Source organism: Bactrocera dorsalis, chromosome 4, assembly GCF_023373825.1.
Source record: "Bactrocera dorsalis isolate Fly_Bdor chromosome 4, ASM2337382v1, whole genome shotgun sequence".
Classification (NCBI taxonomy): domain Eukaryota; kingdom Metazoa; phylum Arthropoda; class Insecta; order Diptera; family Tephritidae; genus Bactrocera; species Bactrocera dorsalis.
This window is the reverse complement of record NC_064306.1, coordinates 13152473-13178538: the sequence shown is the minus strand read 5'-3', so window position 1 is coordinate 13178538 and position 26066 is coordinate 13152473. Positions and strand designations below refer to the sequence as shown.

The following is a 26066-nucleotide window of genomic DNA, read 5'->3' as shown; positions in this document are numbered from 1 at the left end:
ACCAAAATAGATTAATATTTGTACCTTTTAGTCTCACTTCTTTCCTCACAGAGGCAGAATGTCTACAGGCGTTGACTCTGTTTCGTAATAGTTTTGGAAACTTCTCTTCGACACAACGCTACTTAGTAGTCCTTATTTTCCAGTAATGCCGTAACACTACAGCGGTATTGCCTGTTCTTAAATCCCAGTAGCTCCAAGAATATGGGATTTCCTTCGTTACCACAATGACTTACAAGACTGTGATTCTTTCAAAAGGATTACAATAATATACCAGTGCTCATAGTGCATGTCTTTACACCTTTAGTTAACTGGTTTTGTGCAGAAACGGTGTCCATTTTCTGATCTCTGATTTTCTGATTTCAAAAGTTCTTAAATGTTTAGCGAATGTCTAGAAGGTTTTTAATGCAATAATCGGCTTAACAAGTAACGGAGTAATCTAAAAATAGTCTAGGTAATCGACACAATGTGGAGCAACCGAATTTTCTCAGAAGATTTCTATACTTATGGGAACATCTTTATGGAGGAAATAAAATACATATAGAGACAGGTAGCAGCAATTGAAGCTTAGAGAAGGTAAAAGTGTAATCGGGACATGACTGGAAACTTAGAATCATAATCACATGTAGTATATATTTATATATATAACATATCTTACATACTTAGATATATTCATTTCTGCAAATATATTTTTCGCATGTTTGCATTCATATCTATCTATACGCAATCAGTTGCTGTAAGATCATTTCCTGCTGCCAAGTGGCAAGCAACTACATATTGTCGGCTGCCGCCTGCTTGCCAGCCTGTTGCATGCAACACAATGTGCCACTCATATGTAACAACTGCAACGCTTGCCATCGCATTGGCAAGTGTATTTCTGCGAAACGGCTTGGCGGCGCGGTGCGTCTGGAATGACAACAAGCTGACACATGAGCAAAAGCCAGTGTTGCACCCAATGCACAGCGCGACACAAAGTGTGGCAGCAACACGATTTGGCACTTTGCTAACTTGCCACATCGGTTATGCTGCATGCGCGCCAACTCGGTTGTGTTAATTCACGTGTTATTTTTACTTCGCCGCTGACATAGAATTACTTGGCAAGCGCCGCAACGCGGTTCGCAGCGTGTTTCCGACAGTGATAGCGCAGCTCGCAGACAGATAGACAGTTTGCTTGCAGCAAAATGTGACAGCGCCGTTATGTGCGGCACATTTGAGCATTTCAAAAATGCGCTTGAAATGTTAGGGCAGTAATGAACGTTGCGAAAAGTTCTATAAATTGCTCAATTCTGCATTGAGTTTTAATAATTTCTTTATACAAATTAAAAAAATTCACAATTTCTCTGAATTTGTGTGCCGCTCATTAAATACTTACTTTGATTCCTCTGCCGTCGCATTGCAGTGGTTAGAGGTGCGCGCTGCCTCACCGCAGGACCTGCTTACGATCCACTTTCCCATTCAATATTCAAAAGCTGTTGGTAGCTGGCTTTACTCTAGAAAAAGAAGCAGAAACGCCATGTTTGCTTTCTTTTGGAAAATTTTCACGGTTGTTTCATTAGTTCATTCATAATAAGGCTAATATTAATCTCTTCTTTGATAATTTCTGGCTCGTTTAGACTCTCTATGCCCACAATAAGTGTTTGCAATGAATTTAGTTGTAGTTTCGGAAGATCTCTCTCACTCTCTCTCTTTTGTGTCTGTAATCTCTCCTTTTTAGTCAATGTACAAAGCACTTTTGCACTTTTTTTATTAAAATCTTCTGGTCTGCAATATGATCACTTCCAATATCATCACATGATAATCATCCAGACCTCTCTTACATATTTACTGTTTCCTAAACTTCTCTAATTTTTTTTATACTTTTATCGTCTTTATTCCATTTACTATATTTAGCCACTAGTTAGTAGGGTTTAATACCTGGTAGCTTTCTCAAAGTGTTCTTTCTCTTTATCGATTACAAATTGTACGCTTTGGTTATATTAATACGATATTTCTCAACGAATCTCGAATATAGCCAGCTATTATCCTAAGTTTAAAATAACTTCTATAACTACGCATATAGATAATGAGCTTTTTCCTTCCTCCACTATAAATGTCTGACCTCATTAAGGGATCCATCTCGAATCTCAAAATACGCTAGAAAGTAATAAGTCATATTCTTTGATTGGATGAGGAAAATACGACAATTTGAGCACTTAATACCACACGGCTATCAAACTACGGCATATGTGAAGGCAAAACTCAGTCCATCATCTCTCATTTTGAATTTACTCATAACACTTTTATGGGCAAGGAATCGAATCAACGTTGTGTCGAAATTATTCATCGAGATATCGTACTGTCAAAAATTTTATAAGAATGCAATGTAAAGGGTGATCGATTCCGATGTTCCCTCCGTTTTTGAAGAAAAAATACAGAAACTTAAAGTGTAAATTTAATTTTTTTTATTATCATTCGAAGGAACACTCTTTGACACTCAGCCCTATCACGCAATCCATCGTAGAGTGTTTTTTCGGGAGAGTTGCGAAACTGCTATCATGCAATTCGAACAGTTCCGAAAGTAAGTTCGAAATTCGTAGAGTTGCGTTCACTGAATTCACTCGGAACGGAAAATTTTTAAGTTTAGCGGAATTTTTGTACGACAGGTTTGTGCTAACGGAGAAATAAATTTCCATATGTGAGAGTCATGATTGCTGCCAGGAAACTGAACATTGACATAACGTATTTTCATTTTATTGTCACATATCTGCAAAACATCGATTAAGATGTTTGAAATGCGAATTTGTCACCAAACTTACAATCATGGCATTGATACTAAAGTATCCTTTGCGGTTATAATAGAGAAACTTATCTTTAGTTGGGGCAACGATTTTAATATGTGCCCCGTCTACACATAAAATCGCGCCTGGAAATCCATATTTCTGAAAAATATCCTTTTTCGCTTCCCTTTTTTCAACATCACTTAAATCGAGGTTTATCCACTGAGGGCACAAATGAGACTGAATACCAAATGACCAATACTTCTTTTAAGATGCAACAAAATGTTGACTGAGCCATTGGAATATCGAAGTCTTTACCCACTCCATGCTGATAGCCTCCTTCAGCTAAAAACCGTAAAACTGAAGACAATCGATGAAGTAAAGATATAGACGACGATCTTGAAGAACTTGCATTCCTCTCTAGAACATCGAAGACATACGTAAAGGCCGCCTTATTTAAGCGATAGTTTTTAATAAACCTGTTTTAGAAAAATAATTTTAGTAAAATTTACAACGAATTTTTATGGATTTATGAACTGTACATTGTTTCGTCCACATCGAAAGGGTTACTCCTGTCCCTCAGTGATTTTCGGTGAATTTTTATATCACGCCGATTTCTCTCACGTTCTTCCTCAAGCAACATAAATGAAAACGTTAGCGAATACATATTTTTTGTTCGTAAAATCAATTTGAAAATAAACGTTTCCACTTTTATTAATCCTAATTTTTATTTTTTCTTCTACACAGCTGATTTCGAAATGTCAAAATTCAAAATTAAGTCTGGCAACAAAAGTTTCGAATTCAATGATAGCAAATTGTTCGTATTCGTAGCGGACATTCGTATTCGTAGCTTTGCTACGATGGATTGCGTGATAGGGCTGACTAATTTTTTAAAAATTATCCCTTTCAAATGTTGGCCGCTGATACGTCTCAGATGATGCATCTGTTGAGTCCAATTCTCGATGTCACGTTCGAGCATTTCGACTGGTAATTGGCGAATGACACACGAGATGTTTTGCTTTAAGGACTAAATCCAAACGAGATTGCCGACATAAACTTTAGACTTTACATATTCTTATAGGAAAAAGTCTTACACTGTGATATCACACGATTTGGTGGCCAATCGACCGGTCCAAAACACGAAATTATATGCTCATCAAAGTATTCTCTCAATAAATCCATTGATTGATGGGATGTGTGTGAAGTGCCGCCGCCTTGTTGAAACCAAATGTCGTGAAATTACGAGCTTCGATTTCAGGCATCATATAGTCGGTTATGATGGCGCGAAAACAAAAGTTATTGGCGGTTATATTATCACCGGCACCATTTTTGAAGAAATATGGATCGATGACTCGACTCCGCAGCTCTTGAATTTCTTCAGGTTACTTTTCGTCTCAAAGGCGGCAATTTTGGTTATTAACACACCCATTGAGTTTTTTCTCATCGCTAAACAAAATTTGGCTCGATAACTCGGATCTTCTTGGAACTTTTCAAGGGCCCATAGAGCGAAGCAATGTCTCTTGGGAAGATCGAGCAGCTTCGATTCTTGAACAAGCTGTATTTTGCACCCTTTCAATCTGTCAAAAAGGCTATTGAAAGAAGTACCTCTTCTTGGATCACCCGTTATGCCGCGTTTAGTTTTTTTGATCGCCAGTTGTGTTTTATCACGCAGTAGAGATAAAGCTCTGATCCGGGTATATCAGATCCTTGCTATAAATCAAAATAACCACTTTAGCTTAATTCGACTTAAGCTCTCTAACAAATATTTATAGAAAACATATACATACATACATATGTATGTCGCATATACATATATTTATGAGTTTAAGCATATTTAGCAATTTAAAGTTGAAATTCGAAAGTGAATGACGAGTCTTGCCGATGTCCTCTGCGGTGAATACATTTATAAGCATGCATGTATGTACGTTGTTATGTATGTACATATGTATATGCGAATGTGCAAGCGAAATTACCCTATGCATGATTATGTTAATAAACGAGTAAAAGTAAATAAAAATCGAATTTCATCCTTTCACCTCGCAATCTACTTGGCCATTAGAAGTGGCACGGCATAAAAAACAATAACAACAAAAACAATAATGATATTCATAACTCAAAGTTTGTTGTTGTTGCAACTTTGTTAAAACTTTTCGCAATTCATTAATCCTTGCCATAAATGCACCACATTTTCTTGCAAACGCAGCGGATATATGCACTTACAGTTATATCCGTCGGAAAAGCATAGACACTGTTATAGCTGGAGGGCACCCGGCGAAGGCTGCTAGTGGGAACACAGCTCATTATTGAGAGTTGAGTTTGCTCATAAATAAATTTGCTTGTGTTGGAAGTGTGTATGTATGTACATCCTTGTGTACATATTTATAGTATAAGTATATACATACACAGATATATATGTATGTATGTTAATATAAGTATGTTTATAGATGTGGATGTATGTAAACCGCCCATAAACTTTTGCCTTGCAAAATTTTAATTTCAATAATGAATTTCACTAAGAGTTTGCCAGTACGCACTCGACGCTGTGTAGCTAAACCGCAACAACAACAAATGCAAAGTATTTCACAAATTGTTCAAAATGATTATTTCTTGCTGTTGTTGGTATGAAGGTGAATGAGTACGTGTGTGTTTGTTGTAAAAGCAATGAAATGGAGCAACAAATGGAAATTATGAACAACAATAACAAGAAAATGATGCAACAACAACAATAAAATAATACAATACCAACAATAAAATAATACAACAACAACAATAAAATGATACAACAACAGCAACAACAACAACGACAAGACACATCGACACAAAAAAATACAAATATATTATAAGTAATGACAACAACAACAACAAAACAGCAACAACAATAATAAAAACAAAACCAAAAACGGCAACAATAGCAACAAATGTTTTATAACTTTTCATTACAAAAAACAGTAACGACAGAAATTGTTACAACAACAAAAACAACAACAACAACCAAATTTATAACAACAGGTGCAATTATTATACAACTTTTATTTCTTGTTTTTTCCTTTCTAAATGTTTTCTGTTTTGCTTTTCATACTCTTTCACATTTACTTTGTGCTCATTCTTACTACTTTTTCGTACAACGAATTTCACTCATTGTTATTGTTGCTGCTGAGACGATTATGCACGCACAAAAGTTCATGTGAATTACAATTCAGTAATTATGAAAATGCTGATGGTTTTGCTCGTGCAGGAAGTGAATGGATGCTGTAATGCCTTCATTGCTGTTGCTACTTACTTACTTTCCTGTTGTTGTAGTAGTTGTTGCTGCTGTGCGCTGGTTAAATGGGGTCGCGTTTATGCGAAATGTCGTTTTCATGTTCTGGCAACTCTTTGTAGAGGCGTAGAGGCGGAGTAAATGAGTGTAGTGTTGTTGTTGTTGCATCGTGGCCAACTGTAACAACTTCCGTTGTTGGTGTTGACCGAGCGGTATGGCAGTGGCAGTGCTAAATGTTAATGTCTTTGCCCTTAATGTGTTGCTGGGAGACATAAAGAATAAGAAAATTACCATTTAAAATGCAAATAAGGAAGAACAAGCACCAAGTTTCTCTAATCCCACGGAATGAATATCGAATTAAAAGACAGGAAGGATTTTACTAAAGGAATATTTATTTAATTTTCTTTTAAAAAATTTCAATTACTCAATGTTAATTTTTATCAAATCCAATTTTATTTTTTTCGATAACTTTGTGGTCTAACTTTGCTGGTTTGATGCTTGATTTTGAAAGGTTTTGCAAGAATAAGAATATCAATCGCGGATTCTAACCTTTGCTATATCTCGCTAGGTAACAAATTTTCTGAAGAGAGAAGTCAAAATGATCTCTTTCATGGTATACTTCAAAGGTTAAAATTAATAAAATTACTTTTAATCTTTAAGATCTCTAGGAGTACCTTAGATTGTATCGTATCAAAAGCAACTATGCTGCTGAAAATGGAGAGACTATTGAGCTTAGCAAAACAGAACTGATTTAATTCAATACAAAGTGCAAAAATCCCGGAGACGCTTCTACCATCAATTGGAAGAATGCGTAATCGGCCTGCTGACAGAGTTAAGTACTTACAGATCAACCTAGTCGGAAAGCTCTCGTAAAATCCCAATATCGAAAAGACAGCAAAGAAAGCATCTGTTGGCCTGCTCTGTTGCACTGTAGTGTAGTCTTCAGATTCTTCTCACTAAAAATAGAGCCTACGGTATTTTTATAAGGTGGTAGACGCTGAAAAAGGCTAAATTCGCAGGTCACTCTGGAATCTTCGCATACTTTGATGTCGTTATAAAAATAATTGTAATGCCACGATACCGAGCCTACCCATGGCCATCATTTCTCTGCTCCCATACCTTTGGGTGAGTCATGGGTGAGCAGGACTCGCTGGAGTAGGGCGACGGTCAAAGCGTGTTGGTTGTTGTTGTTGTAACGAGTACCTAATCCCCGTTAGGATGGTAAGGGTTAGATAAGTTGTTATCGACGTCATCCAATGGTAGGCCCAGGAGACTTGTTGTTTCGACCGGGTCGGACCAAAGGGAGAAGGGTGTCAGAAAGGGCGGGTTGATGGAAAAGTACTTTCAAGTTTTAGGCTTCCTGACCAGCGTCTTCTAAGTGGAAGTGATTGCCGTAAAAGTTGCAGCAGATCTACTGCTTTGTTTGTAGGCTCATTCAAAGAAGTGACTAACCACTGCGATAGTGGGGGTGAGTGGTAACAGCAGTACTGCTTCGTAGCGCAACCTCATTCAGAGTGGTGACTAATCACTGCGATAGTGGGGCAGCGATATTAGTGTTGAGCTCGCTAACTGTGCTCTCAAGACTAGTGAAGAAATGTATGACTAAACTGGTTTGACTGCCAGATCACAAGGTATTCATGAAACTGCAAGACTGATCAGCTTGCTCGGAAGGGTACTTCAGTCCGCAGTTATTGGACATGGGAACGGGTATGACTTCTATAAGCTTCTTGTGGTTCACTTCTGGATTGTTGGGCTTCAGACCAGCTGAGCAAGCGTTGGTCAATTAATAGCTGTGCAATAGCAATGTCCTTCCGGTGCTAAAGAAAATCTTAAGGGCAGAACTATTGCTCTGAGCATAGCTCATCTTTACTTGGTTGTGGGAGTTCTAACTGAACACTGTTCGATGGGAAGATGGAACATTTTACCTTATGATTTAGCTAAATACGTGGTTTGCAAAATGTCCTGATTTTGTCGAATCAAGGCTATCGGAGATGTTTCTGTCAGACTTAAAATAGCAGAGTTCTTTCAATGAGATTTAAAATATTATGAAACGGACATTTTGAATTTAACTTGAAAGCTTTTTCAGCAGAGCTTGTTATTCTCCTGTTAACCGTTCGTTTATTTCCAATGACTCTATATAAAAAAACTAAAAACACACTTTATTGAAAAAACATAAGCTCATAAACTAGATCTATCGCATAAGGCCAGGCAAGAAAAAGTAGAAATATTTTCATAAAAACCCACTTTGAACTTTCAACGAATCAACACCAAAAAAATGCCATAATTTATATTTATTATCAGCTATATTTATATGTATGTACATATATATCTTTGTGTGTGTGTATGTATTCGAAAGCGCAAATAACGATTTTCAATTGTTTCACAAAACAATTCAATTGAAATTCAATTTGAACGATGAGAACGCTGGTGTGGCAATTTTTCTACGACTTCATATAAACACGCTGTATTAGGGTGGTACTTCAAAGTAAAAATCCAATTGGTATATTCGCTTACACCTGTGAAAAATATTTTTGAAGTGAAACCTTCTTATGGGAGGGTTTTGAAATCTCGATCGGCAACCTTTTTGGTGACGCTCGCTCTAACGTAGTAAGTAAGAGTGAGAGGCCTCCGGGAATCGAGCGAGAGTGAGACGGACTACCTTACGTCTCGTCTATCGGGCGAGAGTGAGAGGCCTTCGTGTATCGTGCGAGAATGAGACGGAAGACTTTCTGTCTTTCATGTCATTCTCTGCGTTCAGGCGGCGTCGCGATCGCGGAAAACAGCTGTTGGTTTCTAACACAGTGATCATAAGCAACGTACGTGTCTTCATTACTTAAATCGAGAGTTTTGTGCAAATATGCCGAAGTCGGGTGCAGAAAGGACAAAAACGTGGCGGGAGAAAAAACGGGCGAGTAAAGGAATTGATCAGAATAGAAAACGGAAAAAAGTAGAACTGAAATTGAACGAGATAGCAGGGAACGGAGGCAAACACGTGCTAACCTCTTACGTGACAGTGTGGACGATAGTGTAAATAATCCAGAGAATGAACTATTAGCAACGACTTCGACTCATCCTCCTCCTGATTGTGATGTACATAGTGGTGATCGATTACAATATTCAGACTTTAATAAGTTTAAAACTGCACATAAGAACTTTCACCGTGATTTTATAAATAATCCATTCGGTTTTACGTGTTGTGTATGTGATCAATGTTCCAGTGGATGTCAATACAATGGTCAATCACTTGCCCAGGAACATTGACGACGATCACTGTGTTTACGTTCATATCAAGAGGAAAAAAATTCATCGATCAAGCTACTTAACAGGTTGAATAAACAAGAGAAATATTAAAATATGGCTAAGATGCTTAGTATCGAGTCCATTGTATCAACTGTACGACATCAAAGTTGATGAATCTTTCTTTAATGAGGATTGTGTCGTTCATCAGATACCTATAGATGAACTGAGTGAAGACATCCCCATGGAGGAGAGCCTGTTCGCTCAGCAACACGCATTACTCTGGAATGACGATAAATATTCGAGGATTGCTCCTGGAGAAACGAATGTCCCTATGATGAATAAATTAATATTTACTATCAAAAAGTGTTTGACACGTGATTAAAATGATTCCTCTCCCCCTAAACATAGAAAATTAAATAATCCTTGCCGATCCAATCATTCAGTTTCACTTCTATCGCGTGTCTTCATGACACGCCTATTTTTTAACGACTTTATATGCATAAATATAAGTTATCTTATATATTAGGGTGGTACTTAATTGTAATAATAAAACGTTTACATTCGCTAGCACAAAAAATTAAATATTAAGAACCACCCTAATGTACAATGATTAGTAAATAGATGTTTTTAAGAACAACTCTAAAAGCAGCGATTCATAAGTAACTACCCTGAAAAAATACGTTTTGATTTTATAATAACCGCCCTTATATAAAATTTCTTGGTGCACTGAGCATTTCGTTAGTAAATTTAAAATGTTAAAAATGACGCTACAACCAACCATTCATAAGCACCTTGGAAAATATCGTGATTTGTGTTTTAATAAACACTATCAACAACTAATGTAAATTTATTTAGAAAATTAAATTTTTAAGAACCACCCTAATGCATTTTTTAGAAAATTAAAAAATAAGAACCACCCTAATGCAATTTTTTAGTAAATTTGTAATAAAAAAGACATTTGAAGATCTTTATCCAAACAAACCTCAATCATTTGCCAATTCGAAACACTTAGCATAGTTATTGTTTCTTAAGTCAACCTATACTTACACCACCTAAACTGCCTTCGATTAATATAATTATTTTTTATTGTCATATAATACATATAAAATATTTAAAGCGAGTTTTATTTTATGTTGTAGTAATGTACGTAAACAAAAATTGTATATTAGTTTTCAAAGCACCACCCTAATGCGCATTTCATTAGTGAATTTATCATTAGAAAAAATATACACAATCAAAAAAACGCTTCAACATCAACCATTTGCCAATTCAACACTACAATTGCTACTGCTTGTTGCCTTTGTTGTTGTAATTTTAAGCATTTGTGTATGCAAAGCATTTCCCAGCTGGTGCCACTTGGCGTATGAGCAATTTACACTGTTTTATATGAGTGCATGCATGTATGTGTGTAAACAAAGCAATTTCAGCGGAACTCAATTGCGTCGCGACGTACTACATACGAGCATGATTCAGCGCCACGAGCCATATGAGTGTGCGTGTGTATGTGTGGATGCTGAGAATATTCTAGCCGTACTTTGCACTCTGTGTGCGCCGTTTAATTGTTGATAATAATTAGAAGCTGCGAAATGTGCCGTTGCATGTCTAGTTGTTGTTAATGGCACTGAAGTTGTTGTTGTTATAATTATTATATTGTTGTTGCACACTTTGTTGCTGCTGACAAGCAATGAATTGCTGACTGTGGGTCGCTTTGCTTAGCAGCAAGTCAAGTCAAGTGTGTTTGTTGTTGTTCTTTACATTTTGGTTTATTTTTTTCTTGCATTTGTGAATTTATGAATTTATCCTTTGGGTGCAATAAAGTAATAAAATGTGCAATAAAGCAAATGAGCTGGCAAAAAGTCGTTTGTAACTCACAGTAGCTGATGATGAGCGCAGGCAAGTAAAAAAAAAAAACAAAAACAATAAGGGAATAATTGTCTCGACTTGCAAAAAATGCAATTTTGTTTTTGTTGTTGTTTAATTTTCACATTTTATTTAACGGAATTACTTAATTACCCTGCAAATTGTATTTTCTTCGTAGACATAACCTCATTTGCGCCATAATTTTTTGCCTGCATGTTTCTCTTTTACACAAAGAATTATTTTATTACAATAAAACTTTGTTGTTCAAAAAGCTTCCGTTCCCTACATTCTCCAGCCTCTCTTTATCAAATAGAGAAGTTTGTACAAATCAAAATTGCTCGCCTGCGGCTGGAGTTGTGCTTGCTTACGCTACTTCTCCCATACTTCTAGCCTGCACTGCCCTTCACACACTTTTCTGCCACTCCCACTATACTTTAAACAACTTCGTAAATTATTTTCATTGTTGTTTACTGTTTTTGTAAACTTTTTTGTTATTGCCGCCCAAAATTGCCTGCGGCGAGGTGCGCATAGCGCGTGGAAGTGGTCTCTTCGGGCTTATGGAAAGAGCAACGGATGCAGGAAGCGGCCCAATTCGGTAGTAAGCTGGCCATAAGGAAGCTCAAAATTAAAATTGAAGAAAAGTAAAAGCTAAAATTCACTGCTGCGGAGAACAGTATTCAATTTTATTGAAGGTGCTTTCATATTTTGATATAAATATAGAAAAAAGTATAATCACACACCGGATTTCAATAGTATAAAGTTCCCAGATTACTATTAAATCAGTACACGTTGTTATTGTAGCGGCAGAATTCTGCCGAATTGACGGTCCTTGACCGGATAAAAAATCTGGGTCCGTTTCGGTTACGTAGACCGACCGTCGTAGAAACGGCGGTATAGACTAAAGACAGTATAAAAATAATAATTTATTCTTAGGTCACGTGGGAGGTATTCAAAAAAATTATGTATTAGGTCTAGTAAAAAGAAATCTATTATCTTTTCCAATAGATGACCTCGCTAGTCTGTATCTCACGTCCTATATGGTCCGATTATCGAAAATATCGATAAAGTATTGGAAGTCGCCCAATCTGACCAGTATATACATAAGCTCCGATCAAGAATTAAGAATAGCATACGAAACCATTTGTTAGCATATAACTAATGCTGTATATAGGAGGAGCTCGATGAATGGGTCTCACACGAATTAACTCAAAAAATTCCAATAACCGCATTTGTATCGTAATCGTTGCAGAATCAAACTGGAACCCTTACTGAAGTGAATGGAAAAGTGAGATAACTTACGGCAACATCAAACGCAAACGGTTGTGGTCAAATTACAGTGGTCAAGTTCGGATTGACTGTCAAGAAGATTTTGCTGTGTGTTTGATGGGATTGACAGGGAATTATCTACTCCCCAGCTTCTCCACTACATCTAAGCTCGTAATTCGAAGCTCTACTGTCAACAATTGGACCGTCTGAAATTAGCACCGAGAAGTAGCCGGCTATGTCCAATAGGAGAGAAGTCAGGTTTCATCAGGAGAACACCAGGTATATTCGCGTCCCAACGCTGTATTATGAGCAAACCCAGTTTGTTTGATCTTATTCCACGTTTTTGACTCATTGAGAGCTATAAGCTGATTGCTCCCATGGTGGGGTTTGGCTGTTATTGTTGTAGAGAGTACCAGTAAGCCCATGAAATGGTCTGTTTTGTCGGCGTCGAACCGAGGGGAGAAAAATATGAACTGTGTGGACTTAGCGGGGCTTACAAAAAGATGATTAGAGTACTTTGTCCACATGACATATATTTTTATGTCGTGGCCTATTCTGGATAAACAGTAGTTAAACCTGTTACATCAACAAATTTGAATTAGGCTCACTCTAGTTTCACGTGACAACTCGACCTCACGGTTTACGTTTGGTTGTAATTAGACTGGAAAGAAGTCGATGGAAGTGTTGATAACTCTGTCAAGAACGGTGCTCAGTACATAACTGAAGTTAGTTGAGTCCGAAATCACGTCGGTTTGAAGTTTGAGAGGAATGCGTTATGCTCTTCAACCGGAAGTGTTCACGCCTCACAAAGCAGTTCTTTGATAAGGGGACATCAAGAGAAATCCTGTGTTGTATTCGGAAATGCAGCGTTCTGACTAATTTTCTTCAGTTGTATGCCCCTGCATCCAGGCCAGTAACGTTTCTTTCTCCTCACCTCAGATGCTGCTGGCTAGCAACCTGAGAATCTTTTTGTGGTCTTTTACTTGCTTACTGATCGCTGTCATGTACGAAGAGAAGTAGTACAGAGTATCAAACGTAACTGGCAAAGTTTTGGAGGTTTTCGCCGTCGTGATATTAATGCCATCCTGAAATATGTTGAGATTTAATCTGTTTTATTGAGCAGTGGATAGTGTTAGGCTCCTTGTAGTGCAACTACGAGTGTGATCTACGAGATAGGCGTTTATTTTCCAACACATGTCATCGCTTCAGTTCCAGTGACCGACGTCATTATCGTGCAACCCTCAGCATATGAGATAATGAAAATTACTTCTGTTGGAGGAAGCGGTTTCGAGATGTAGATATTAAACAGTGGCGGTAAGAATACAACGTCCTGCGGAACCACCTGTCTAATTCTTCAGCACTTTGACATCGAAATAGTATGAATGATCAAACACCACTCAGATCATGGTTCATCTCTTTAGCTCTCATGAAAGAGAGGATTTTTCAGTGTCTTATATACGTAGTAGCGTAGTGTAATTTTCAAAGTCGGAACGTTACTATGATAGTCCTCTTCGAAGCTGGTTTTAGATGAATGCATGAGTTATCAAAAACATCTTCACTTCTATGAGTATCCATTTCCAGTGGAATTCCGAACTCCATGTCTTTTAATAAACAAATTTCTGCAAGCGAAGAGTTGTAATTTACTACAAAGCTATCTCAATCGATCTTCAATAAAGTTCTATTTCACTTTCCAGTGCAACTTTTTAGCTCGTTTTCGACTCTAAACAAAATGGAATTAACAAAAAGATTACCCTATAATAAATTTAGTGAAAAGTCGTTCCGTTTTGAATCATCTTCAACATGGCTTAGATTTTGGCTTTATAGTTCCTTGTGGGCTTTAGCCTACCGCTGATATCACAGTAGGTTATTTGCAACAAATGAGCTGTCGGACCAATGTCGTCTAGGCTGATTTTTCCTACAGTAATTCGAGTCGCCTTTTTACCCCTTTTCGAGGATTGCCTGTTAAGGTTTTCCCGCCCATACTCGGCCGTCTTGAGTAGTGTTCATGATTTGCCTAGAATTAAAATGAAAATCGACAACAGTGCAAAAAAGATTTCTAGTTTATCAGGCAGTCTAATAAATAACAATTTTCACTCCGTTTTAGTGACCTTTCGAAAGTTGTGAACAGCTCGATTTGACAATCGTCTTCATAATTTCAGTGTTACCTGGTACAACTTATCTGCGATTTACTAAAACTTGGAAAGTGGCGAATCGAACAAACAACTGGCATAAATTAGCAAACCAATTTATGGTTGCCACAGCACCGCTATCACACGCCACTCCATTAACACTCTCTCCACAGAACCGCTGCAACAGAAGTTCATTGTTACAGTTGCAACAAATGACTTTACAATAACAAAAAGTTATCTGTTGCTAGTCTGCTGGAACGCAAGTCATTATGAGCGGTCAGCTGGCTATTGTAGCCACTGCGGATACAGTTAGCTATTTGCAATTGCGCTGCCTGTTGGTTTAATGCATTCATTGCAATTTTGTGCGCCTCTTCCGCAAAGCGGCAATGAGCCAACAATAAATTTTAGTGCGTTAGCAGCACTTTAATCGGTCGGTTGCATGTGGCAAGCGATTATTTATTGGAATTTTAAGTGCAGCTCATATATTTGGCATGTGGTGCATGTGCCCCCAGTAGGTAGTAGTGGCGTGCATAAAAGCAAAAACAAACAAAAAACAGCAAAATTCTTGCACAAAAGCAATAAATACAAAGTTAGTGGAATTTGCAATGAATTGCCGGTAATGTTGCATGCCACAAAAATGCGCACAAATGCAGCATTACCAAAGCGACTGTTGCATGCCACAACTGTGACTGTCTACTTTACGCTGCACTCAAGCGCAGCATATCGAAAGTCGCAGCGTAATGACAGCAAGCGCAACAACTGCAACACACACACGCAATTGCATGCCACAATTACAAACATCAGCAATCAATTGTGAATGATTTAAATGGCATTTGACTTGTGCGCTCTGTGTCACAGCCCCTCCACAGACGCCCACGCACTCGCCGCACAAATTACAGCGACAACTTCAGCAAGTTGCCACCAGCGCTTCGCTGCACAAATCATGTGTGCTATGCACAGTGCCACATCGGCGCAGCGCTAAATACTCGAACGGCATTAATGAATATTCACATAAATACATTCCAATCTGTGGTTGTTGATTGTGGTGCAAAAACAAAAAACGAAAATCTTTCACAGCGCACAAGTGCTTCGAATTGCAGTTGAGTGCGTTGCATAGTGGGTCATTTTGTGAAATTTTTAATTAGTTAAAAAAAAAATTTAAACTTAACCGTATACCGAAACTATAATACCCTTCACAGTTGCATTGTTTATTGCATAAAAGCATACAAAGGAAAGATAGAAGATTTTCTTGGGTTTAATCGTTTGGTTTGTATGGCAGTCGTACATTGTACCCCGAAATTATAAATAAAACGCAAAATATTTAATTATGCATCAGTTTATATTTTGTCGCCTTCAAAGTGATATCCATAAGATGCACTTGTAATACACTTATGACACCTATTTTTCTAGTCCTCGAAACACTTTTCATAAGCACTTTTTGAGATGGACTTCAACTCCTTCAGCAAATTTTGTTTCATCTCTTCGATGGACTAAAAACGGGTGCCACGACGCGTCAATTTCAGTTTGAAGAACAAAAAAAAATCACACGGAGCCAGATCTGGTAAATACGGTGGTTGATCGATGGTATTTATTGTATTTTTGGCTTTAAATTCGGTCGCAATCGTGGCCCGATGCGATGGTGCATTCTCATAGCGTAAAATCCATTAATTACTCTTCCACAATTTCGGCCATTTTCGACGGAAGTTCTCACGCAAATGCCTCAATACGGCCACATAGAACACCTTATTGACCGTCTGTAACTCCGAAAGAAATTCATGATGCATCAAACCATGAATACCGAAAAAAAAAGATGAGCATCACCTTGATTTTTGTGCGGCTTTGGGACTGTTTTTTTGGTATCGACTCGTTTTCTTCCATTCCGATGATTGTTGACTTGTTAGCATGTCAAACTCACAAGCCCATGTTATTAACCTTACTGGCATGTTAACTCCACCTGTCCATAATTTGGATTCCAGATCACAAGAAAATTTTCGGCCACAAAAAAGCAGACGATTTGACCCAGCCACGACCATTTTTTGACAAATCTGAGTCGGAGTTAATTATAACCCGCTAGAATTGATTAAAAGAAAACTTTATATCCACTTTGAAAAAATGGCTCAGCACAGATGAAAAGCAGATTCTAGGAGGGAATAACGAAACTCCTTTCCACTTTATCTGTGAATGGTCAGTTCTATTACAAACTCAACACAGATATTTTAATACCCCTGGACACAGTGTGCTAAATTTTACTAAAATCGATTTAGTACGAGGGCTGCTATATACAGTGGGGAGCAAAAGTGATTCCATGATCAACATTTTCATGTTTGAGCGCGCATAAAAAATAAACGAATGAAGTAAATGACAAAAACTTTTTTTTTCTTGAATATCTAGTTTAATTGTAACAATTAGGCGTAAATAGCAAAATAGTAACAGAGGCAAGCGCATAGTTATAATTCAAAAACAAAAAAAAGCGGCATGTACTCAGTTTTGCACCATCCGTGAAAAAATGAAAGAAATGCATTATTAATATTTTGTCCATAGACCCTTATTTTCTATGACCTTTTTTATACGTTGTGGCATGCTCGAAACTAGATTTTCAACAATTGTTTTCGGAATATTATTCCACTCTAGTTCAACACGTCCCTAAAGTTCGTTTAGGTCGGATGGGGCTGATTGATACTGTCCGAGCCGTCGCTTCACAATTGACCATAGGTTTTCAATTGGATTGAGGTCGGGACTTTGCGCTGGCCATTCCATCACCTTAAAATTTTGGTTTCCCAGCCATTCTTTTACAATTTTCGCAGTGTGCTTGGGATCCCCATCTTGCTGAAAAGTGATTTCATGCTCTGGATACGCACACTGGTCAAGAAAATCGGGAAATACTTAAATAATCTTCCTTACGCATAATCCCGTCTATTTTGTGCAACGGTCCCACATTCCAAAACGTGAAGCACCCCCAAGCCATTATGTTGCCTCCTCCATGTTTCACTGTTTGCTTCACGTGATGCCTTTGAAGCTTGTCACCGGGTCTACGCCAACAGTACTGTTTTCCATCCGATTGAAAACGGTTAAACTTGGATTCGTCCGACCAGATAACACGTTTCCAGTCTTCAACTGTCCAGTTTCTGTGTACCTTTGCGAATTTTAGTCGTGCCTTAACATTTTTCTCGGATAAAGCTGGTTTGTTTATTTTCACAGCTGCGACGTAACCAATCCTAGCCAGCGCTCTTCTAGCTGTCCATCGACTTACTCCTTTATTTATTTTCTTGGAAGCCTCTGCTGGCGTTAAAAGCTTATCTTTCCTCATTTTGGACATCATAAGTCGAGCGTCAGAGTCTGTTAGAAGGCGGCGGCGACCATTCAACATGTTTTCAACACAAACATTTTTTCTTTTTTGCACCTTGACTACCACTGATTGACTAACTTGCAGTTTGTCAGCAATAGTGCGTGTCGAACAGCCACTCTTAGTCAGGGAAACAATACTATTTTCTTTATCTGGAGACAGCTTCTTCATTTTTCAAGAACAATTTAGAGACTAATTTCCAAATTCAATAAAATGACTACAAACTTGTGGAAAAGAGTGATTCTTTGAATTATGACAACGAATAATGAATACAAAACAGTATAACAGTAAATCTGCAGGTCAATTGCTGATAAGAAAGTAAGAACAGCAAAAATATGTGCGAATAACGGATGGTGCAAAACTGAGTACATGCCGTTTTTTTTTGTTTTTGATTTATAACTGTGCCATTGCTTCTGTTACTATTTTGCTATTTACGCCTAATTGTTACAAATAAAGTAGATATTCAAGAAAAAAAAAGTTTTTGTCATTTACTTCATTCGTTTATTTTTTATGCGCGCTCAAACATCAAAGTGTTGATCATGGAATCACTTTTGCTCCCCACTGTATATTTTTGGCCTAATAATGAAAATAGGAATATTATCAACGAAAATGGTTTTATTGTTTTTCAAAATATTCTCAATCAAGATTTATACAATTTTGCATGCGCTCCAACCAATTTTCGAAGCACTTTATCCCAATCCGATTGAGACACCTCAAAAACATGGTTTTTGAATGCTTCAACAGCATCTTCTGGCGACGAAAATCGTTGTCAAGTCATTGGGTTCCCAAGTCAGGGCTGTACGGCGGATGACCCATCCAATTCGACGTTTTGGCCGGTCAAAATGGCGCTGATTTGAGCCGATGTGCGAGGGCTCGCATTGTCATGGTGCACAATGATTCGTCTTCTCTTCTTTCTTGTTCGTTTTTCGAATTTCTCCGAAGACTTCAGGCAAACAAATGGTGGTGTACCACTCAGAATTGACCGTCCTACGTTGCTCAAGCGGAACAGTCGCCACATGACCAGTTTTGCCGAAGAAACAGGCGACCATTTGCTTCGAAGTGCTTCTTCCACGAACAACTTTCGTTGGATTTGGCTCGTCTTGGAAGACCCACACGGTCGATTGCTGTTTTGTTTCGGGCTCATACACATAGATCCATGATTCGTCACCTGTGACGATCTTATAGTGTCTTTTGAAGCACCGCGATCGTATTTTTTCAGCATATCTTTACACCAATCCACACGAGCCTTTTTTTTGAGCGATCGTCAAATTGTGCGGGATCCAACGAGAACAAACCTTTTTTACGGCCAGGTGCTCATGCAATATCGAATGTATGCTGGTGGGAAAAATGCATAGGCATGCCTCTATCTGAAGGTATGTTACATGACGGTCTTGCATTATCAGTTCACGTACGGCATCGATGTTTTCTGGCACAACGGCTGTTTTTGCACGACCTTAATGGAATTCGTCTGTGAGCGAGCGTCGGCCACGATTGAGTTTTTCACAGTGCTATAGGATGGTGCTTCATAGCCATACAAAGATTTTAGTTCATCGATGCACTCTTGTCGTGATAATCCACGTCGAAAGTTGTGAAAAATGATCGCACGAAAATGTTCACGAGTTAATCCATTTTTTGGCCGAGATGAATTTTTTAATTCCCTGTAAATAAAACAATTCACGATTAAATGACAAAACGTTCTGAGTGATATTATGTTAAAAAAATGTCAAACTTTCCAATGGAAATGTCGATTGCACCTGGCAACACTTAGTGTTGCCTAGTCAGAAATATATATAGCAGCCTACGTAGTTTAGGAGTCCATCGCGGACAAACCACGTGACACGTACTTTTTATGTATGAAGATGTATGTGTCAAAATAGAAAGTAAACCTTTTCCCTTAATCTCGGTAAAAAAAGGCCCACTGTGCCAAATCAACTTGTTGTAATAGCAAGAATTTAACCCTTAATTACAATCCATTGAACTTGAATTGATGTGGCAACAATGCGCTTTGGGTTTGTAGTTGTTGCTACAATTGTTGTTAGTTGTTATTGTTGCCGTTAAAAACAATATCTGATTCGTAGCAATAAAAAAGCATATGAAACCTACTCCGCTCAATGTAAAAACAACAAAAATAACAATGCAGTGGACTTAAAAATAATTAACCGCTAAAAATACTGTTCGTTGCTAATGGACGGTTACTGAGCGTCCGAATGCCACTCGATGAGCAACGAATGCGATAAACCAATAATGATTACAATAAAAACATTGATGAACCGTAACATTGCAGCCACAATTCGCAAAACTACAAACAGCAACAACAATTGCAATTATAATTGCAGTAAATTGTAGACAACATGGCAATCTGATCGAGAGAATCGAAGATTGCCATTAAACTATAATGAGCGTGTACACGTAAACTACAGTGAAAGAGCACAGAGTCGCAATTTTATGTGTAACAAAAAACCGTTAATTATACTTCTTTGCTGTCAATTCTCACTTTAATTTATACCTTGTACAGTAATTATTGTACTAAAGTAGGCGGTTATTATAACATCTGTGAAACTGTAAATACTTTACGCGCTTTCAGTGGAGGCATCGCAAAAGTTGATCAAAAATGGGTACATCGCAGCAAAGAGCATTTTGTTCTATTTTTTCCAAGATGACTTTTGTATTAATTCTTAGACTGCTTTATACCAAATGCCTATTTGAGTCATGATAGGCGACAGCTTCTTTTACTTCTCGTTGCTCTTACTGAATAATACAGTCTGTGAGATTTATACAATATGTTTGTTCGATTTTTAACTCTCCAATCAACTTCGCCTTTCCATGGCACTTAATCAAAAATTCCAAGTATGTCCTAAAAGCTTATATTTTGAAAGAAATAAGTCTCTTAAGTTGGGTTTCATACTTCTAACGCCAAAGTATTAGATTTTTATGAAAATAATATTGAGAAAAAGTTCTCTTATTCCAGCGATAGTCAAGTTAAGTATAAAATATTATTTCTTCCTATGAATGATTCAGCTTTTTTGAAGACAAAACAATCTGCTTTTCGGAGAAGCTATTAGGAAATGAAGAGTGGTTTTGACCGCAACTTCATAGCCAATTTTGTTTACAATTAACACCTGCTAAGGCTATTCTGGGCACACAAAAGCAATTGTGGGTAGAGACACTTATTTCGCATACGGTTGTGCGCGTCAAGCTATTAATTGAAAACGTACCAAGAGGCGAGCACTGTATGCCAAAATTACATGTTAATTCGGACTGCTGCCCATATTGGTAAAGCACGTACTACCTAGTTTTGACAGGTGGTACACAAGCAATCAAAGCAAAAGGCTGATAATTGGTTTCATAAAGTACTCCTATGATTTAAAATACATAAGCAAATAATAAAAAAATAAATGAGCGTTGCCACCTGTTTGGAAATTTTCTGTAAAATTAAAAGAAATGCAAAATGGTTGTTAAACTTTAGGAATTTTAGAAAAACTAGCAAATAAGTAAATATATTTTTAGCAGTGTTGCCATTTGTTTGAAACTTGCAAGATAAGAAAGATGGCATAAAAAGTTATACAAATGAAATATTAAGTTTAATAGCTGTAAGCAAGCCTAACTCTAGTAATTTTTTTTGGGAGAGTTGCCACCAGTTGGAAATTTTGAAATTAATAAGAAACACATGCAATAATTATTAGATTATGTGTATCAAACTAAAGATATTAAAAACAAGAAAAAAGATATTTAATGGAGTTGCCAGCTGTTTGAAACATTTAAATCAATTAAAAATATTTGAATAGATTATTGGATCATGATTCTCAAACTGAAGGTATTCAAAAAACATTTTTACATTGAAAGTATTTTCTGAAAGAAATTTTTATTTTTTTTCACGAGAGTTGCCAGCAGTTTCAAATTTTTAAATCAATTAAAAATAGATACAAGAAATTATGGGTATCGAATATGAAGGTATATTAGTATTGAAACTATTTTTTGAAGAGAGAAATTTAGTTTTTTCTATGAGAGTTGCCAGCAGTTTTAAATTTTTAAATCAATAAGAAATACATGTAGGAATTATTAGATTTTAGGTATAAAACTGAAAATATTAAAGTAAAGCCTAGTGTTAAAAGTATTTTCTGAAGAAAAATTGTTTCATATTTTTAGGAGAGTTGCCAGCTGTTTTAAATCTTTAAATCAGTAAGAAAGACATGGAATAATTATTATTTTTTGAGTATTGAATCAAAAATATTTAAGAAAATCTAGTTTTAAAAATATTTTGTGAATAGAGTTGCCAGCTGTTTGATGCTAAAACTTTTTTTACAAAACATAAACAATGATGCAAAGATGTTGCGATAAAATGATTTTTATTATAATATAGGGGATCGCTTCAAAAGGTCTAACTAGCATATACAACATTTAAAAAGCTTACAATGTATATTATTTTATGTTGAGTGTTGCCAACTGTTGCAATATTTTAGTGTAATAAATTTGATCGAATTAAGCAACTGTTGTTGTATATATATATATGTACGAGTATAAAACTAGACCCCTCTTAGATGAAATATTTCAAAATAAGGTTGCCACCTATTTCGATTTTTAATTACAAAAAATTAGAAAAAAAAACTATTTGTTATAAAATGTCTAATTGTAAGAAATGGTTCTGTCGAAATTTTTTCGAAAAGAGTTGCCACCAGTTTGAAAAGGTTGTCAGCTATAGAAAACAGAGAAATTATTAAGTAAAATTATGTAAATAAAAAAATAAAATAAGTAATGTAATATTGATATACATACATACATAATGGTCAATACGTTTTTAAATAATTTTTTTTTGCTTTGGTTAAGATCTAAAATATAAGCAGACTATTCTTTCTCTCAGAAAGAAGATAATGCCGTCAGATTGTGTATTTTACAGTGTTTTAAATTATTCACACTGGCTGAAGTCGGCTTAAATTAATTGCTTAATATTAAGTAGCAAAAATTAATTGCACCAACGAAAATCACTAAAATCTAATTTTCTTCTTTTCTTTCAGGTGAGTTTCTGCAAAAATACCATTTCATTTACATTTGCGATTATCTTCCACGAGTTCAACCGCCGTAAGTCATTATTTGTATATTTAACCTCACAAAAGTCCCGCTTACTAAAGTCTCTTATGCGCAGGGGTCATCAAATGTAACGGTAACAATCTCGCCTGCGCAATAAATTCAAATTAATTTCAATTAAACACGCACGAAATTACAAAGCGCAAGCGTAAACAACAATTAGATATAAGCTTTGTAGATAAAAAGAAGAGTTCTACGGCAGAAAGCGAGCAGAGACACGCAAATCGTGGCATACAACTGTTGACTAGTTGACTAAAAGACGCAGCGAAGCCGTCAGGAACCCACATTTTACTAAGCGCTATACTAGCTACTAGTGTTGGTGTTGTTGGTGTGCCCAGACATTGGCACAATTTTCGCATGTCAATTGGACATTTGGTGAAATTCAGCAATTACCAAGTGGTGGCTTGTCATTTGACCAAGTGTAGCTCAGGCGACACAATTCAACCGTTAAACGTGCCTGCATACAACCATTGTGCAGTCATTTGTGCTAGATATAAGATAGTTATGTACATACATACCATATGCCCATATGTCAGGCATACATACTTAGATAGAGAAGTTGTTGCACTCTCAGAGCTGCTTGGGCCGTCCGAAAGGCCACAAAGTCGTGAATTAATTGATTTCGTGCAAAAATTCTATATCTCCAAACTTTTTTCTTGCTTTTACACTCGTTTTGCAAATGACATACTCACATATACGTATGTAGAAGTGACATGTTTTATGACAATTGCAACCGGCTGACACCTGTGTTGACATTTCACATTAGCAGTTATCACGTGACGACTCTACTTGCCTTTTTATTGTGAATGTTACTGCAACTGGTGGGAGTAAATTTGGCAGAAATGCCGAGAAAATTGTGAACATACCGAGGTGGACGTTCAAATGTGCATAAAACAGGCACAAATGACACACTTGTCACTTGTTTTATGTCTCATTATTGTTATTGTTAGTATTACGCTTATATGTATAAGCTTTAAACCTCATTAGAGGGAATTAGGTGACGAAAAAGTTAAGGCCTCGCATAAGAAAATGTTAATTTAAGGTTCTTTGATGAAAGGTCTCAACTATTTTGCTATTATACTCCCCAATATATATATTTATTTTAACCAATCATGTGAATGAGGTACAAATAGTACAATAAAATTCGTTCACTTAATTATGATAGTCGATTTGACTTATACCAGTTGAGTTTTCACTTAATTATGCCAGTCGATTTGACTCATAGCAGTTAACAAATCAATTGGACAAACTTTAGAAATATTTTTACAGTTTTCTCAATTTATACCAAATTTTCCCGATATTATACCAGTTGATTGTTTGATTCAAAAAACTTTACGAGTGATATAATCGCTCGCACAGCTAAATCTAAGGTTAAAATTAGATTCGACAAATTGTGAAACCATATTTTAAATGGTAAAACCGCTTGCCAATCTACATCAGTTTAAATGATTTTTACCAGTTGACTGTTCGATTCGATAAACTTTGGAAAGCTATCAAAGCCTTCCACATTGCGATTCAAAGAGCTAATTTCTGGAGAAATATTGGGCGATCTCGCCTAAGTTTCCGTTCAAAAAAAGTTTAATCTATTTATAGAACTGTATAGATGATACCATGAAATGACATCCATTCCACAAATAGAATCTTTTGTGCTAGTTTCAACTTCATCAGATCATTCGCTTCAAGAACTGTAAAATTAATACCTATATTTTATACCTGTTGTATTTTAGCCTAAATAGGCGACCAACTATTTTATCGGCTTTTTGCTACTACACTACACTACACTCAGCGTACACTGTTGCCTACATTTAGGGTGAGTGAACAAAACAAAAGTGACATAATGACATCAGAATATACTATTGATCGATACATACTTAATTTAAGCCTTTACAGACTTCGAAATAAAGATCTATATAAACCCGGTTATGGCTATTATCTTTCATTCTTCAAATAAAAAAAATTATAAACGATGAAATGCTGAAAATTGGAAATGGTTATGCTTCTAGCGCTTTTTGACCTAGTTTTTCAGCTATAGAGTTTATACTAAAGAGTTTTTTTGTGATTTTTAGGGGAACTATGTTACGCCTTCTTAAAGAGCCAGGAACATGTTGGATAAGAATATTGAAACTTTATGTTGCTGTGTTGCAACTCTTCCTTAGCATATCACTCTGCACTCAATAGCCAGATAACCCTGTTTCAACTTTTTCAAAAAGTAAAGACCAATAATAACTGACAAGTAAAAGTGTCCATTCGCAAACTCAATTTAATTAATCTAAGATTTGAATTTTATGCTGAACGAAATTAAAATCTTTATGAAAAATACGACTAAGAGTATTTGGTTGGAGTACTTTTAAACCACTGGACCATTTCCAAATAAAGATTTATAAAATGAAAAAAAAAAACACTCTTCAACTGGTATTTCCTTGAGCGGGAATGTGTTTGGTGAACATACTATATATAACTACCACTCTGAAGATATCAAAAGAACGCATTGATCACATTTTTCCAAATCTGGTTATCGGAAGCTCTGTGTAAAGCTGGTATCAACCACATCACAATCCACCGTACCACAAATCAATGAATTGGCCTTTTAATTGTCTCCGCAACCACCGGTTTCGTCCAGTAAGCTTCTTCTGCTTACAGGCTTCAAGAGAAAGATCGGTACATACAAATATAAAGAGAATAAAGAAATAATTTTGGAGTCTGAGAACGGCTATTTTGAAGCAAATATTTCCTTTACCGTAAAAATAGTCTCAAAGAGTTCGGAGGTCACATTAACCGCCTCATCGCTCTCGATGTCAGCTTAATAAACAATAAAATCGAATTTTGATACCGTTAAAAACTTGATACATACGGTACGATGTCAAATTTTACGAAGGAGCAAGTTTGACACATACAGTAAGAGACAAAGTTGGCCAAAAATTTTAATAATAAAAAAAAACATATGTGAATTGTTTAGTAAACCAATATTTTATAAAAAGGGGAGAAAACAAAAAAAAATTCTACAAAAACAAACATTCTTTCGAAACTCAAATTAAATGTCAAATTGAGCTCAATTGTTGTTGTTTTAAAATTTTTAAGAAAAGTTTTTACTAAAAATTATTCGGACAAGTTTGGAACATAAGTTAAAGATAAAG

At 36.5% G+C, this 26066-nt stretch overlaps 1 protein-coding gene across 6 annotated transcripts in view; it reads left to right on the top strand.

The window, feature by feature from the left end:
* LOC105234232 (protein sprint) overlaps window positions 1-26066 on the top strand; it is a 538584-nt gene that overhangs the window by 293368 nt on the left and 219150 nt on the right. The gene's annotated exons all lie outside the window — the stretch shown is intronic.